The sequence below is a fragment of the Lithobates pipiens genome, unplaced genomic scaffold (assembly GCF_037356315.1).
Source record: "Lithobates pipiens isolate NorthernLeopardFrog02 unplaced genomic scaffold, aLitPip1_a1.2 Scaffold_18, whole genome shotgun sequence".
NCBI classification, from domain to species: domain Eukaryota; kingdom Metazoa; phylum Chordata; class Amphibia; order Anura; family Ranidae; genus Lithobates; species Lithobates pipiens.
In genome coordinates, this window is record NW_027507758.1 from 550,481,635 (window position 1) to 550,500,373 (window position 18,739).

An 18,739-nucleotide genomic window follows, 5' to 3' on the forward strand; every position below is an offset into this window, starting at 1 on the left:
TCTTCCCTGTCGACCCTCTCCTCCCTCTCTACACTGTCTACCCTCTCCTCCCTCTCCTCTCTCTCTTCCCTCTCCTCTCTCTCCTCCCACTCTACCCTCTCCTGCCTCTCTACACTGTCTACCCTCTCATTCCTCTCCTCCCTTGCCTCTCTCTCTCTCCTCCCTCTCTTCCCTCTCCTCCTTCTCTTTCCTCTCCTCCCTCTCTTCCCTCTCTAATTTAAACTATGCCCATTTGTCACTGCTAACTGCCACATTCTTTTTCACCGCTAAACCACATCTATAAATGCATGCCCCGTCCCTTATTAAAATAAGTCTCTGCCTACATACAAAAAAAGTACCTATTAATTTTTTCAGAATGTTGGCAATTAATTCCTGCCACTGACACCAAAAATGGGGCATAATTCCTACCAATGACACCAACAATGGGGCACTATTCCTCTCCCTAATACCAAAGATGGGGTACTGCTTACTCCCACTGATTCCAGAAAAATGTTCTATTCCCGCTGGCCACAGTCCGGCCCCCCCTAAAGACTGAAGGACAATAAACTGGCCCTTTGATTGGAAAGTTTGGAGACCCCTACTCTAGACATAAACAGGTGGTTACCCCTTGCAGTGCGAATGCTGCCCTACTTGTGGAAATGGGCCGCTTATATGCATTTGGGATTAGTGCTGCAAACGCACTTCCTCTGAGCACTCCTAGCAGAGAAAATGAGCTGTCTCTGACAGCTCCTGGTTTCAAACTAATGATCGGGTCACAGGAGGACTGGCTGTCAAACTCATGATTGCTGTGCCAGCCTATGATTGGCTATCATAGTGACTGCCCCTGTACTCTCTTCTGCCTCTGAATGGAGGACAATATTGTATCTTTTTCTCCTAGTCAGAGGAGAAGAATGTAAAAAAGAAAAGTCTGTGTGTAATAAAATGTTTTTCATAAAATAAGGATAACATTTTTAGACCAGGGCAGGATCTAGGAAAGTGTCAGGGGTCACAATTAAAGGTCAGGACCCCTGACATTATTATTTAGCAGAAAAAAATGCACACTATTGATTCTAATGAATATACACATATTCAGTAGTCAGGAGTGGAAGAATTTATTTCAGGTTTTTTTCAGGCAGCTTTTTTTTTCTCTTTGGTAGTGGGTCATAGTAATGGCAAGAAGTTTACAGCTACATTTTTAATTTATTTTTTTACTATTTTGGGTAATTTTTCCTTTGATAATGAAAAGAGAAATCAGGAGATATCCATTACCACTTATCCCTAAATGAAGGTCCAATTTTTCCTAAAGAAACAATGTATAATTCACCTGGATACACAAATAGTTGTGTACAGTATTACTGACACATATCAAGTTGCAAAATTGCATTCAGATGTGAGGATTTGTTTTATCTCTAAGCCCCTGTACACACGGTCGGAGATTCTGCCAACCAAATTCTGTCGGATTTTGTCCGTCGGATTTTGCCTGTTGGATCTTGTCTGAAACTGTTGCATACACACGGTCGGACTAAGTTGTAGAAAAATCCGATCATTCAGAACGTGATGACGTAATTTCGTTACGATGGGACTACGTTCAGGCTAGTAGCCAATAGCTTTGATGTAGGAATTTGATCTGAGCATGCGTGGCACTTGGTCCGATCAAAATTCTCTACACATGATCGGAGTATGTCCGATCGAACCAGTTGGTCAGAAAATATTTCCAACATGTTGGAAAATTGGGCCCGACGGATATTCCGACGGAATCAGTCCGATGCATACCACACACAGTCGGATTATCCGACAACACGGTCCGATAGGAAACATTCCGACGGATTCTCCGACCGTGTGTACAAGGGCTAAGACTGGGTTCACACTGCAGCGGTTTATGAGATCGGATGTGATTCGCACCACACTGCAGTGCAAATCACATCCGATCTCTGTGCGATGCGAGTTTAGCCATACAGATAGTATGGCTGAATTCGCATCGCATCCGGCCAAAACTCGCACAGGACCCTTTTTTCCGGTCCGCAGCAGAATCGGATCGCATGGTGTTCATACTCCTGTCCGAGTTTGCAGATCGCACTGCGATATGCAAACTGATCTGGAGGTGTCATTAACGTTTCACTGACACTCCCAGCAGTTCGCATAAGGCAGTGTGAACTGCCGCCGGGAGGCATGCGATGCGGGAATCCGCAGCGGATTCGCAGTGTTCCCGCATCGCTGCAATGTGAACCCAGCCTAAATGTTAAAAGGTTTGTAAACAGAAATAACAAATGAAATATAATAGCTAATAATCCTGCCATGAAGGTCCATGTTTAGGGACTTCCTGTCAAAAGATGATGACGCCTTATAAATTGATTAAAATCAACATGAAGTGGCAGCAAAGAGCCCACAGGAGATAAACACAACTAAAAGGCAATAAATGATAAAAAAGGTGAACACGCTATTATATTTTTTTAAATGAAAATTGTTTATAATATACAGTCCTTTAGTAAATTGGATATCATTGAGTTTAGCGCTTACATCTATTTTATCCATATACAGTTATCAGAGTACAATATTTGTTTGCTATAGTTGTCTTTTCATTTTAAATTCCTGGTATCATGTGTTATAAAACTGAGTGCAGAATGAGGATAGTCTACAGTACATGGCGGGGCGTGTCTATGGAATGTGGTTTATACACAGACTGCTCAGTTCTCTGTCACTGCACTCTGCCTGGATCTAACATCTCATCTGTATAATATACTGTCACTGCACTCCGCCTGGATCTACCATCTCATCTGTATAATATACTGTCACTGCACTCCGCCTGGATCTAACATGTCATCTGTATAATATACTGTCACTGCACTCCGCCTGGATATACCATCTCATCTGTATAATATACTGTCACTGCACTCCGCCTGGATCTAACATCTCATCTGTATAATATACTGTCACTGCACTCCGCCTGGATCTACCATCTCATCTGTATAATATACTGTCACTGCACTCCGCCTGGATCTAACATCTCATCTGTATAATATACTGTCACTGCACTCATCCTGGATCTACCATCTCATCTGTATAATATACTGTCACTGCACTCCGCCTGGATCTAACATCTCATCTGTATAATATACTGTCACTGCACTCCGCCTGGATCTAACATCTCATCTGTATAATATACTGTCACTGCACTCCGCCTGGATCTACCATCTCATCTGTATAATATACTGTCACTGCACTCCGCCTGGATCTAACATCTCATCTGTATAATATACTGTCACTGCACTCATCCTGGATCTACCATCTCATCTGTATAATATACTGTCACTGCACTCCGCCTGGATCTAACATCTCATCTGTATAATATACTGTCACTGCACTCTGCCTGGATCTACCATCTCATCTGTATAATATACTGTCACTGCACTCCGCCTGGATCTAACATGTCATCTGTATAATATACTGTCACTGCACTCCGCCTGGATATACCATCTCATCTGTATAATATACTGTCACTGCACTCCGCCTGGATCTAACATCTCATCTGTATAATATACTGTCACTGCACTCCGCCTGGATCTAACATGTCATCTGTATAATATACTGTCACTGCACTCCACCTGGATCTAACATCTCATCTGTATAATATACTGTCACTGCACTCCGCCTGGATCTAACATCTCATCTGTATAATATACTGTCACTGCACTCCACCTGGATCTAACATCTCATCTGTATAATATACTGTCACTGCACTCTGCCTGGATCTAACATCTCATCTGTATAATATACTGTCACTGCACTCCGCCTGGATCTAACATCTCATCTGTATAATATACTGTCACTGCACTCCGCCTGGATCTACCATCTCATCTGTATAATATACTGTCACTGCACTCATCCTGGATCTACCATCTCATCTGTATAATATACTGTCACTGCACTCCACCTGGATCTAACATCTCATCTGTATAATATACTGTCACTGCACTCTGCCTGGATCTAACATCTCATCTGTATAATATACTGTCACTGCACTCCGCCTGGATCTAACATGTCATCTGTATAATATACTGTCACTGCACTCCGCCTGGATCTAACATCTCATCTGTATAATATACTGTCACTGCACTCCGCCTGGATCTAACATGTCATCTGTATAATATACTGTCACTGCACTCCGCCTGGATCTAACATCTCATCTGTATAATATACTGTCACTGCACTCCGCCTGGATCTAACATCTCATCTGTATAATATACTGTCACTGCACTCCGCCTGGATCTAACATCTCATCTGTATAATATACTGTCACTGCACTCCGCCTGGATCTAACATCTCATCTGTATAATATACTGTCACTGCACTCCGCCTGGATCTAACATCTCATCTGTATAATATACTGTCACTGCACTCCGCCTGGATCTACCATCTCATCTGTATAATATACTGTCACTGCACTCCGCCTGGATCTAACATGTCATCTGTATAATATACTGTCACTGCACTCCGCCTGGATCTAACATCTCATCTGTATAATATACTGTCACTGCACTCCGCCTGGATCTAACATCTCATCTGTATAATATACTGTCACTGCACTCCGCCTGGATCTAACATCTCATCTGTATAATATACTGTCACTGCACTCCGCCTGGATCTAACATCTCATCTGTATAATATACTGTCACTGCACTCCGCCTGGATCTACCATCTCATCTGTATAATATACTGTCACTGCACTCCGCCTGGATCTACCATCTCATCTGTATAATATACTGTCACTGCACTCCGCCTGGATCTAACATCTCATCTGTATAATATACTGTCACTGCACTCCACCTGGGCTGGCCATCGGGACTACCAGGAGATTCCCAGGGGGCCAATGGCTAGTGTGGGCCTGTTCCAGCCGCATCTGCAGTCCGCGGTGATCTATCCGTCAACCACGACAGCTGGCGCCTGACGGGTAGATCGAGATGCTTGCAGAGTAGCGCAGGTAGCATCTGTCTGTAGTAAGTTTTCTGTCATGTCACTCAGCGCTGCTCGCTCCCCGGTGGCCCCTCCTCTCTTCACGTCTATCCCCATTGGCTTGTGACATAATCTGGGATAGACGAGAAGAGAGGATGTGCCCTGTGCCCTGATGTGCTATGTGCCACATGCCCTGTGCCCTAATGTGCCCCCTGCCCTGATGTGCCCCCTGCCCTGATGTGCTATGTGCCCTGATGTGCTATGTGCCTTGATATGCCCCATGCCCTGATGTGCTATGTGCCCCATGCCATGATGTGCCATGTGCCCTGATGTGTTATGTGTCCCCGTACCCTGATGTGCCATGTGGCCTGATATGCCCCATGCCCTGATGTGCCTTGTGCCCTGATGTGCCCCAATGTCCTGTGCCTTGATGTACTGTGCCCTGACGTGCCCTGATGTGTTGTGTCTTGATATGCCCTGTACGCTGATGTGCTGGGCTCTTTACCCTGATGTGTTGTGCCCTGGGCCGGTCTGGATGAAGTCCAGGGCCACATTTTTGTCCCAGTCCAGCCCTGCCTGGACCTAACATCTCATCTATATAATATACTGTCACTGCACTCCGCCTGGACCTACCATCTCATCTGTATAATATACTGTCACTGCACTCATCCTGGATCTAACATCTCATCTGTATAATATACTGTCACTGCACTCCGCCTGGATCTACCATCTCATCTGTATAATATACTGTCACTCCACTCCACCTGGATCTACCATCTCATCTGTATAATATACTGTCACTGCACTCCGCCTGGATCTACCATCTCATCTGTATAATATACTGTCACTGCACTCCGCCTGGATCTACCATCTCATCTGTATAATATACTGTCACTGCACTCCGCCTGGATCTAACATCTCATCTGTATAATATACTGTCACTGCACTCCGCCTGGATCTACCATCTCATCTGTATAATATACTGTCACTGCACTCCGCCTGGATCTAACATCTCATCTGTATAATATACTGTCACTGCACTCCGCCTGGATCTACGATCTCATCTGTATAATATACTGTCACTGCACTCCGCCTGGATCTACCATCTCATCTGTATAATATACTGTCACTGCACTCCACCTGGATCTACCATCTCATCTGTATAATATACTGTCACTGCACTCCGCCTGGATCTAACATCTCATCTGTATAATATACTGTCACTGCACTCCGCCTGGATCTACCATCTCATCTGTATAATATACTGTCACTGCACTCCGCCTGGATCTAACATCTCATCTGTATAATATACTGTCACTGCACTCTGCCTGGATCTACCATCTCATCTGTATAATATACTGTCACTGCACTCCGCCTGGATCTAACATCTCATCTGTATAATATACTGTCACTGCACTCCGCCTGGATCTACCATCTCATCTGTATAATATACTGTCACTGCACTCCGCCTGGATCTAACATCTCATCTGTATAATATACTGTCACTGCACTCCGCCTGGATCTACGATCTCATCTGTATAATATATTGTCACTGCACTCCGCCTGGATCTACGATCTCATCTGTATAATATAATGTCACTGCACTCATTTTGACACTTCTTTATTTTTAGTGGGTTTCAAAATAAATTCAATCATTCGATCAATGTAAGGTGTAATATAGTGTAAATCTTTTGGTAGTTAAATAATAGATTTTTATTGAGGGACAGAAAGATTTGGCTCCAAATGAGGGACATTTGGTGGATATAACATTAGCGCACCTCCCAAATTCTAAGGTTGGAAGGGCACTTTATTGGCAAAACAAATTCAAGCAACTGTGTTTGTGCTGTGTAATGTTTTGCCTTCTCTGACTCTGCAGGTTTTGCACACATCATGTCCTTGTTATGCATGATGTCATCACACATGTGGCTGCGAGTCATGTGGGTGGCGGTGGGAGTGATTATGTACTGGCTTTTGCACTGAGTTTGGGATCCTGTGTATATAGAGAGAAGCACAGCGGCACACTTCAAACAGCAACACACCGAGGATCACCGACATCTACTGAACGCCTGAAAATCACCGACATCTACTGACCGCCTGAAAATCACCGACATCTACTCAGCATCTGAATCCACAGCAAATCACTGCCGTCTTTTGCCCATCTGAATCCAGTGTAACCATGGACCCTCAGGATTGCAAATGTGCTCAAGGTATGCCAATGACTCTAACTAATAATAACATAATGATATGGAACCTTATAAATAAGAAGTTATCTCACATATTGTTCATTTTCTGGAACTTTTATGGTTTTCAGAAAAAGTACTTGTAACTGTCATTTTGTAACAATTAGGCTCCATGCACACTACTTTTTTTTATAAGCTAGGAAAAAAAAAAAAGCGCTGGATGAAAAATGCTGATAATAGAGTTTTTGTCCAGGCTTGTAGTAGCATTTTTGTAGCTTTAGAAGTGTTCACGTTTTATTAGCGTTTTCACAGTACATGAAGAAAATAGAAGCATTTTAGTAGTGTTTAGGAACATTTAGCATTTTTTGTTCTGCTGGGAAAAATGCTCCAAATAAGTGTAGAAATATAATTTTCTTTTGTGCTCCTAGCAGCTGAAGCTCAAAAAACACTAATAGCCTAAAGTAGTGTGCAGAAACACATAGGATAACACTATTTAGCTTCTAGGAGCAGAAAAAATACAGGAGCTTAAAAAAACACTAATGTGCATTATTATATTATTATTATACAGGATTTATATAGCGGCAACAGTTTGCGCAGCACTTTACAATGTAGAGAGGGGAGAATATAATTACAATACAGTTCAATGTAGAAGGGATAGGAGGGCCCAGCTTGTCGAGGTCACAATCTATAGGATGGAGCCTCACACTGATTTGTTGCATAGTCTCAGATAATTACAGCTTTGATTCTCGCTGTAAATTACAATTCACAGGATTTATCAAGTTTTGAAGGACCGTTTTCAGGAGGTGGAATTGAAAAAGTATATGAAATTTTTTGCAGCACTGTACAGTTGTAGTGCAAATGTTTGTATAAAACTCTGGTCCTATTGATTTAGCACCTCTCACAATCCCAAGTGTAAAATGATGAGAAACTTTCCATACTGGACATTGAGGACCGGATTAAATAATAAAGGGCCCATTGGGATTTAAAGAATATTTAACAACTATGAATTTTTGTATAATCTAGTTTGCTTGGATATATTGTTGTTTTTTGTGTTCTTTTCTAATGATATCTCATTTTATAGGTGCTTCCTGTAACTGCCAACCAGATTCCTGTAAGTGCCAGGACTGCCAATGCGATTCTTGCAAGAAAAGTATCTTTTATTTGTATCCTTACAAGATATGTTGGTCTGGTATCCCTGAATGAAGATATTTTATCTTTTATCCATTGATCAGAGTATGACCCGCAGTGATCAATAGAATTCCAGCACCATTTTCCTATGTGGCTCTGAGATGTCAGTGTATAGTATCAGGGGCGTAACTATAGGGGGTGCAGCAGTCGCGACCGCAACTGGGCCCTGTGATGCAGGGGGCCCATGCAGCCCCCTCTACATATGGCCGGCAGCAGCATAGGCAGCTAGCACACACTATTACATACCCCCTCCATATCCCCCTGGGGACAGGGACCCCTTCTCACCTGGGGGCAGTAACTTCATCTGCCCTGGAGAAAAGGACCTCATCTCTTCTGGGAACGGGGACCCAATCCTGCCTAGGGACAGTCCCCCAATGGGGCACCTAAAAATGTAAAAAAATAAATAAATAAAAACTACTGATACCAGTGGTGGAACTACAGGGCTCACAAAGGTCATACCTGTGACCACGCCCTGGAGTTCCACCGCCGTACTCGGAGGGAAGGGCCCTGGCTGGGGTTCAGGGGGGCTCTTTATAATTTCTTGCATCGGGGCCATGAAGGTTCTAGTTACGCCACTGTATAGTATGTCCGCTAGAGATTCATTTATGTCAGTCTGCTGCTACAGCTCTGGCTGCCCATGAGATATGTTATATGAAATGTTTTTTGTTAGTTGCTTTTTTATTTATCTCTAGCGCCCATAACCCGCAATGGGGCGGCCTTGACTTTTGGGCTTACTGATTACCTCCGCTTGGCTTGTTTTTCCTGGTCTAGGGGTTCCCAGGGTTGGTACCCAACGTCTTTGGATGCTGACACCATAAAAGTCCTTTAGAAAGGTTTTTATTTGCAGGGGTAAAATCCAACAAATACAGTCTCGTATGAGAACAGAGGGGTGAAGAAACTCAGGCACCTTGAACTGCTAATCAGTAGAAAGTCTCTAATACAACCCAGAGAGCAGCCACTCGCAGCTGGGCATTTCAAAGCTGAACAAATCTCTAGCCAGAGATTATGGCAGTCAGCACTGTAATCTAGAACTTGCAAAGTCTCTAGCCTTGAACAAATTTGCTACCGAAAGTGAACAGGAACCTTTCCTCAGTACCTGGAACATTCTCTGTCTCCTTGGCAGTACTGGAAAAGCGTGGATTAATTAATGTCCTGATAACCCAGAAACCAGGCACATCTTGGGATGCCAGCTTGTTGGCACTCCTCCGAAGAGTCCTCCCCCGATCGCTTACACGGGCTGCGTTGCCCCTCCAAGTTGACAGCACACCCGGATGCCTTGAATCCTCCCTCAGTTACTGCGCCTCGGACCAGCCGGTTCCGAGACTCGGGAACAGATGGATTCTTACCCCAGACCATGCGGGTCTAATGGGGCTAGTCAAACTGACCATGTTGCGGGGCAACACACGCTCCCGTGACCGGGACCCCTTGCAGGGCTACCCCGGTCCAGATTCAGGAACAGGCAGCTCTGGCCTAACGAACGAACCCCGAACACGTTACTTCAGCCTCTTAAGTACTCTTCCCCAGACTCCTCAGCGGAGCCAGACTCACCCACTGATTGGCTCCAAGGAACGCAGATACCCAAAGCATCCAACCAGGCCTGGTTCTGGTCCTGTCATGTGCACCTAACTGTACACATGACCAGGCAGAACCCTAACACACCCCAGCCAAACTGAGGCCAAAGTTAAACCTACACAATGACCCCCTTTACTGTTCTGAGGAAAAAAAAACGAAATTTATACATAGCGGACGCTTTTGACAAAGTGTCGCCGCTACATATCCTTGTAGAACAGTGGACTCCAAACTGTAACCCAGAGGCCAGATGTTGCCTTTTGCTTTTTGTTGTCCAGCCCATGGGGCACTATTCCTCCTACTGCCACTAATACCATTGATGGACACGCTTTCACCCACTGACACCAGTGATGGAGTACTATTCCTCCCACTGACACCAATGATGGAGTACTATTCCTCCCACTGACACCAATGATGGAGTACTATTCCTCCCACTGACACCAATGATGGAGTACTATTCCTCCCACTGATACCAGTAATGGAGTACTATTCCTCCCACTGACACCAATGATGGAGTACTATTCCTCCCACTGACACCAGTGATAGAGTAATATTCCTCCCACTGACACCAGTGATGGAGTACTATTCCTCCCACTGACACCAATGATGGAGTACTATTCCTCCCACTGACACCAGTGATGGAGTACTATTCCTCCCACTGACACCAGTGATAGAGTACTATTCCTCCCACTGACACCAGTGATGGAGTACTATTCCTCCCACTGACACCAATGATGGAGTACTATTCCTTCCACTGACACCAGTGATGGAGTACTATTCCTCCCACTGACACCAGTGATAGAGTAATATTCCTCCCACTGACACCAGTGATGGAGTACTATTCCTCCCACTGACACCAATGATGGAGTACTATTCCTCCCACTGACACCAGTGATGGAGTACTATTCCTCCCACTGACACCAGTGATAGAGTACTATTCCTCCCACTGACACCAGTGATGGAGTACTATTCCTCCCACTGACACCAATGATGGAGTACTATTCCTCCCACTGACACCAGTGATAGAGTACTATTCCTCCCACTGACACCAATGATGGAGTACTATTCCTTCCACTGACACCAGTGATGGAGTACTATTCCTCCCACTGACACCAGTGATAGAGTACTATTCCTCCCACTGACACCAGTGATGGAGTACTATTCCTCCCACTGACACCAATGATGGAGTACTATTCCTCCCACTGACACCAGTGATGGAGTACTATTCCTCCCACTGACACCAGTGATGGAGTACTATTCCTTCCACTGACACCAGTGATGGAGTACTATTCCTCCCACTGACACCAATGATGGAGTACTATTCCTCCCAATGAAACCAGTGATGGAGTACTATTCCTTCCACTGACACCAGTGATGGAGTACTATTCCTCCCACTGACACCAGTGATGGAGTACTATTCCTCCCACTGACACCAGTGATAGAGTACTATTCCTCCCACTGACACCAGTGATGGAGTACTATTCCTTCCACTGACACTAATGATGGGGCACTGTTTACTCCCACTGGCCCCACTAAAGTCTAAGGGGCAGTAAATTGGCCCTTTGTTTAGACAGTTTGGCGACCCCTGTTCTAGAAGGGAATTCAAGTACAGATCACGCAACAATGTTGTAACATACATATAAATCCAGGTACATGTACAGTATCTGGAGTAAGCACCGCATGTGCCGGAGTGGCAATAAGGATAGTCCACCCACAGTGCAGCTGAGCTCCCCTTCTACCGCAGCAGCTGTCACACAGACAATGCATCAGCAGATTAGTTTTGTCGCGGGATGGGTGGAGCCTGATGGGAATTCGATTCCATCAGGTCTGCTCTCCTTGCGATTTACAGCAGGCAGTGTCTAGATTCCATAGCTAATAGACAGCCTGCTGTTGGCTATAGAATGCACCCACTGTCTGCTGTCAATTCCAAGGAGAGAGCAGACCTGACAGGGATCTTGTTCCTCTGCTTCCCTCTAAGGCTCCGCCCACTGTCAGCATCACTGGTTGTTAGGAGCATTTCAGCTGTAAAGAACTGAGAGTGTCCCTGGTGACCAGAGATAGATGGGGAGGGGTGTGTGATGGCAAACATGCTGCCTGCTGCACAGCATACAGAGATGGGCACTGTGCCTGTCCTTGTACGCCAACTTAGAGTTGGTCGTAATCCTCCAGTCTTGTTATCTATGAACTGGCGGTAATTGTTCTTCAATCTACTGCAGCCATAAAAGTGAAAAGTAAAAGTGGCGTTATTAAGAACTACCTGAATCTGTTACATGTTTTGTTAAAGCTCCCAAAACTGGTGGCAGGGCTTTTAGAAGGGGACCAAACCACTAGTAAAATATCTTTTACCTTTTGATGTGCGGTGACGCATGCCAAAACAAAGCACTGCGGCTGTGGTATATGAACATCTCCATCCGGCTGTTATTTTACAGGTTGGGTGGCCGGTAAAAGGAGGTAAAACCACAGCTCACCTTAGAGATTTTCACAGGTCTTTCATTGCTGTTATCCACTTCCCATCTGCCCTACAGCAGTGTTACTTCTATAGGGTGATACCTGTGTGCCGGATCACATAGTGTGTGTGTGTGTTTATGTATGTATGTATGTGTATATATATATATATATATATATATATATATATATATATATATATTCAGCTCTTCCCGGTAACTCGGAGCCCAGTGGCGGGTACCATAGACTCTATGCCTGCCCGGCACCCACGATGAGCGAGCAGAGAGGCAGAAGGGCGATCTTCCTATGTAAAACAAGACATATTGCCATTCTGACATGACAGGAGGCATGGATCCTGTGTCTCAGCAGAGCAGGGACTAGGATCCATGCCTTTCCCTAGTAAAAGCCCCTCCCACCATTTAGAAAATCACAGGCTAGGCACACATTTAACCCTTTGATTGCCCCAAATGTTAACCCTTTTCCAGCCAGTGTCATTAGTACAGTGACAGTGCATATTTTTTTTAGCACTGATCACTGTATTAGTGTCACTGGTCCCCAAAAAGTGTCAGTTTGTGTCAGAATGTCCACCGCAATATTACAGTCCCGTTATAGGTTGCTGATCGCCATGATTACTAGTAAAAAAATAAAAATAACCCTATAGTTTGTATTCGCTATATCTTTTACACAAATTAATTAATATATGCTTATTGGGATTTATTTTTTTACCAAAAATATGTAGCAGAATACATATTGGCCTAAACATATTTATTGGATATGTTTTATAGCAGAAAGTAAAGATTTTTTTTTTTTTTTTTGTCTTTTATTTTTTTATAACAAAAAACAAAAAAAAACAATACAGAGGTAATCAAATACCACCAAAAGAAAGCTCTATTTGTGGGGAAAAAAAAGACATACATTTTATTTCTGTACAGCGTGACATAACCGCGCAATTGTTAAAGAAACGCAGTCCTGTATCGCAAAAAAACGGCCTGGTCATGAAGGGGGGGCCCAAATGGTTAATATATAAAATATCATTTGAATATCATTTGAACTGGACTTTCTCTAACTTCTAGACCTGTGTGATGTGTCATACATTATAGTCACAAGTAATTGTGAACTATTACAGGAAACCTGTACTGAGAAAATATGTCAGCTGCTGCTATAATGGATATTCCTTCTAACTTGCTGAATGTTATATTTATCGAACAACTGGATTATCTTTTGATAAAGCAATTCCATCACTAGTTCTTTGTGTTTTAGCTTGGTATAGGTTTCTTTTCAGAATATATCGATTATTTTTTTTTTGCTTTTGATAGGCAGTATTATTGATGACAATATTAAAACGTTGGGAGTTTTGGCTGCTATGGCATTTACCTCGATCGAAGCACATTATCCTACCATCATCTGATGACTGTTTCTATCCACAGGCTGCTGCTCCTGCTGTCCAGACCAGTGCGGTAAATGCATTGATGGCTGCCATTGTGCCAGCGGAAGTGAGACCTGCAACTGCTGCAAGTGAGCAGCCCTGCAATGAAGATGGGAGAACAATGTGATCTGTATATTGTGATGTGTGATCTTCATCTGATGCATGCAGTATAAGTGTGATGTCTGGGACAATCATCCAGCTCATGTGTTCCTTAATAAAGGTGTCTATGAAGTATGATGTCTTGGTGTTGTGTTATCGGTCACCAGTGTCTTTGAGGGCTGCTTCACACTGAATCGCATTCCTGCGCGTTCTCATGCGGTGCAATTTTTGCAGCCCAATTATTTGAATGGACTGCAAATGGCACCAGAAAGCAGGAAAAGTGGAAATTCTTTTGTAATACTTTTACATTCACTTCTTGACAGAAGAATGGCAGCTCAGACACAAAGATCCGTCTACAAGTCAGTCTTTGGGGTCAGGAAGGAATTTCACCCAAATCAAAATTTCCTTCTTTCCTTTTTCTGGCCTTTCACTGCCAACATCACAATCATCCCCAACACCTTCCACAAACGTTACATTTCACTTACACCGATTTCATAAGCCCCGGTTAGCAAAAATAATTTTTATTTTTCATGTATTCATACAGCAGAGAATTAGAAATACCATAATAAGATTTTTTTTATAACTGTCCTCAGCATCCTAGTCCTATTTGTTAGTATCCGGTTTGGCTGCAGATTTTGCCATTTTCTGCTCTATTTCTTGCAATATGTCTTGCTCGATCTTGGTTGTATCATATTCCTTCAGCATATCAAACTGTTTCTCCAGCAGATATTGTTCAAACCAAATGCCTTTAGACCCCTTTCACACTGGCGCGTTTTTCAGGCGCTTTTGCGTTAAAATAAGCGCCTGTAAAGCGCCTGAAAGAAGCCGCAACTGCAATCCCAATGTAAAACCCTGAGTGCTTTCACACTGAGGCGCTGCACTAGCAGGGCGTCAAAAAAAGTCCTACAAGCACCTTTTTTGCAGCGTTTTAAGGAGCGGTGAATACACCGCTCCTAAAGCACCCCTTCCCATTGAAATCAATGGGAAGCGCCTGCAAAACGACTGAAAAGCGCATGCAAATCGCTTTTAGCAGCAGTGCTTTGTGGGCATTTTTAACCCTTTACTAGCAAGGGTTAAAAGCGCTCGAAAAACACTGGTAAAGCGCAGCTATTTTAAGTGGCGATTTACTAGCGTTTTTCAGGCGCTGGCAGTGTGAAAGGGCTCTGAAAGCACTTGGGCTTTCACACTGGGATTGCAGATGAGGCTTCTTTCAAGCACTTTACAGGCGCTTTTTTTAACGCTAAAGCGCATGAAAAATGCCGCGGTGTGAAAGGGGTCTTAATGTTGAACTTTTCCTGCTCCCAGCGTTTGGAACACGGCCGGGGCTTCATCTGCAACTGTATCTATTAGAGGGGAAAAAGAGGAAATATATTCTACTATATATTGTAAACATGTGTTTTATGTAAAACTGTTGTCACTGTGACTGTAGGGGGACATCTCTCTAAAAGAACAACACACAGCAGGAAAAACCCAGCAGGTGTTCTATATATTCCTCACTCTTCTACTAAACTAAAAAGAAAAAGGTTTTAGCAGGAATTATACATTATAAAAATGATCACTGAACTCCAGGCAAACAATTAAGTACACAGATTAAATGCATACATGAGAGGTTTTACCTGTCAAGGGATTTCTAATTCTCTCCATCCAGTCCTGAGATTTACACAGCTCTGTCACACAGCACAGCTCTGTCTAGCAGGGTAGGGGGCCTGATCTTTCTCTGATGCAGTATTTCACTTCAGATTTCCTCCCCACCCAGTTATTGAACAATAACAGAAGAAGTGGCAAACCGATCAGCTCATCCTCGTCACACTGCTCTCTCCCATCAACGTGCTCCTTAGACCCCATACACACTATTAGATATTCTGAAGATTTTTGTCTTCAGCTTCACCAAAACCATATAATATGAGGTCAGACCTTAAGACTTTCAATTTGTATGCAATCAGGCAGGCCCTTGCACTGAATGGTTTTGGCAAATCTAAAGACAAAATCTGCAGAAAATCTAATAGTGTGTTTGGGGCTTTAGACTGCAGTACAACAGATGGTCTCCTTGTGCTGCTTTTTTTCCCTTCCCCAGTCTGAGCTCTGCTGTGCAAGGATTACAAGAGGCTGATAACAGGTCACATTTAGGAATTTACACTGGTTGCATTTTGAAGAAATACATTAAATAATATGTTAATGATTACAGCGCTGCAATACAGATTATACACATATGCTTTCTTCCCCGAAGAGTGACCTGAACAAGCATTTGACAGGAGGTGAGGCGGCATTGTAGGGCCTCCTCACTGCCTGCTGTAACCGATCGAATCCCAATCTAGCACATCACCACCGTGTGCAGTGCATGTGGTTGCAAGGTCCTTGAGAGCGGCCGCATTCACTTCAATATGTTGCGCTCAGCACGTCGAAAAGACAGCATAAATATATTGTTTCTACTATATGTCGCATACATATATTGTGTATATACAGTATATATACAAACACACAATATTACTGAGAGTATTGTGACACCTGCCTTTACCGCACATGAACTTTAATGTCATCCCAGTCCTAGTCCATAGGGTTGAATATTGAGTTGGCCGACACTTTGCAGCTATAACAGCTTCAACTCTTCTGGGAAGGCTGTCCACAAGGTTTAAGAGTGTGTCTATGGGAATATCTGCCCATTCTTCCAGAAGCGCATTTATAAAGTCAGGCACTGATGTGGACGAGAAGTCCCTCCTCGCAGTCCCTGCTCTAATTCATCCCAAAGGTGTTCTTTCAGGTTGAGGTCAGGACTCTGTGCAGGCCAGTCCAGTTCCTCCACCCCAAAAATGCATCCATGTCTTTATGGACCTTGCTTTGTGCACTGGTCTAAATCATTTGGTGGAGGGGGGTTGTTTTTCAGGAGTTAGGCTTGGCCTCTTAGTTCCAGTGAAGGGAACTCTTAAGGCATCAGCATACTAAGACATTTTGGACAATTTCTGCTCCCAACTTTGTGAGAACAGTTTTGGATGGACCCTTCCTGTGCCAACATGACTGCGCACCATTGCACAAAACAAGATCCATAAAGACATGAATGAGCATGTTTGGGGTGGAAGAACTTGACTGGCCTTGAGTTCTGACCTTAACATTTTAGATGAATTAGAGCAGAGACTGTGATTCAGGTCTTTTCATGCAATATCAGTGCCTGACCTCACAAATGCGCTTCTGGAAGAGTGGTCAAATATTCCCATAGACACACTCCTAAACCTTGTGGACAGCCTTCCCAGAAGAGTTGAAGCTGTTATAGCTGCAAAGGGTGGGCAACTCAATATTGAACCCTACAGACTAAGACTGGGATGCCATTAAATTTCATGTGCGTGTAAAGGCAGATGTCTCAATACTTTTGACAATATAGTGAGTGTGTGTGTGTATGTAGAGATATAGATACACACACACACACACACACACACACACACACACACACACACACAGACAGATAGAGAGAGATATTGTACAATCTCCTTTAGATTTAACAAAACTAAATAGCCTACACAATATATTCAATCAAATCTGGTAGGTCCTTCAACGACATATTTGATAGTAGATCTAAAGGAGATTGTACAATCAGATAGTATAGTGTAAGCCTTGGAGAAGGGCTTGGCTTATGTGTAGCATACAGCACCACAATTCACATACAACTTCCCCACTCACTGGGTTGACAGGAACTTCAGTGCCCAGAAACACGACTGGCTTCATGTCGCCATCAAACTTGCTGTATTCAGGGAGTGCGTCACGCAGATACATCAGGTTGCTGTCCAGTCTCTTCTCCAGCTTCAGGACTTGGATTTCATGCATCCGAGGACTGTACAGGTCATATCTCATCTCAACACCTGGAGAACAGGAAGACAATCCCAACAACATCATGAACATTCCTGTATCACTGGAACACAGAGCGCCTTGTATGTCACAAAACTTTCCTGCCCTATGAGACAATCCTCACCCGCTCACAGACACGGGTTTATTTACAAAAGCTGGAGAGTGCAAAATTAGGCTCAATTTTGCAAGGAAACCAATCAGCTTCCAGATTTTAGGCCGGTGTTTAGAGCGAGAAATGAGCGAGCCCCCCCTTCTGGACCATTCCAGGCCTCAGGCCCTCAACATTGGGGGGTGGGTGCTTTGGGGCAGGGGGACTCTGTGCCCCTACCTCAAAGCACCTTGTCTCCATGTCAATGGGCACAAGGGCCTCTTTCCCACAACCCTGGGTGGTGGTTGTGGGTGATTGCGGGCGAGGGGGCTTATCCGAATCCCGGCTAAAACCCCCATGTGAACGATCATGGGGTACATTGTATCACTACTCATTCACCCAAAAAAGTGTCAAAAATAAATAAAAACAGTACCCAGGTTTTTAACAAAAATTAAAAATGAAGAATGTCCCCTGTTGTAGCTTCTTGTCTTCTCCCTCCGCTGATGTCTTCTCCTCTGGTTCTTCTCCCATCGCTAGCTCCTGCTGTTGTGTCTGCTCCCGCTGTCTGCCATTTCTTATATAGCCATCCGGTGACATCATCAGGTGACCTCGCCCCTTGTGACACCACCGCTCCATCATGCTCCAGGCTGTGACGTCACCAGATTGTCACGCCCCATGGCTATATAAGAAATGGCAGACAGCAGAAGCCGACACAACAGCGGGAGAAGAACCAGCAGAAGAAGCAGAGAAAGAAGACATCAGTGGAGAGAGATGAACCAGAGGGAGAAGACCGGAGGAAGAAAACACGGAGCTACGATGGGGACATTCTTCATTTTTAGAGAAGGGCTTTGCCAAAAACCTGTGTAATGTTTTTATTTATTTTTGACACTTTTTTGGGGTGATTGAAGTATAGGGTACTCATTCACATTGGGGGGGGCCCTTGTTAGATACCTTTCAGATTCCAATAAGCCACATGCCCGC

General features: G+C 44.0%; 1 long non-coding RNA gene across 1 annotated transcript; it reads left to right on the forward strand.

The window, feature by feature from the left end:
• The first annotated feature begins 6,919 nt into the window (after positions 1-6,919).
• On the forward strand, positions 6,920-13,971 carry LOC143988946 (uncharacterized). Its single transcript, XR_013276938.1, has 3 exons — positions 6,920-7,136; positions 8,191-8,259; positions 13,739-13,971. It is a non-coding gene; the product is annotated as an uncharacterized LOC143988946 (long non-coding RNA).
• The last annotated feature ends 4,768 nt before the right edge of the window (positions 13,972-18,739 follow it).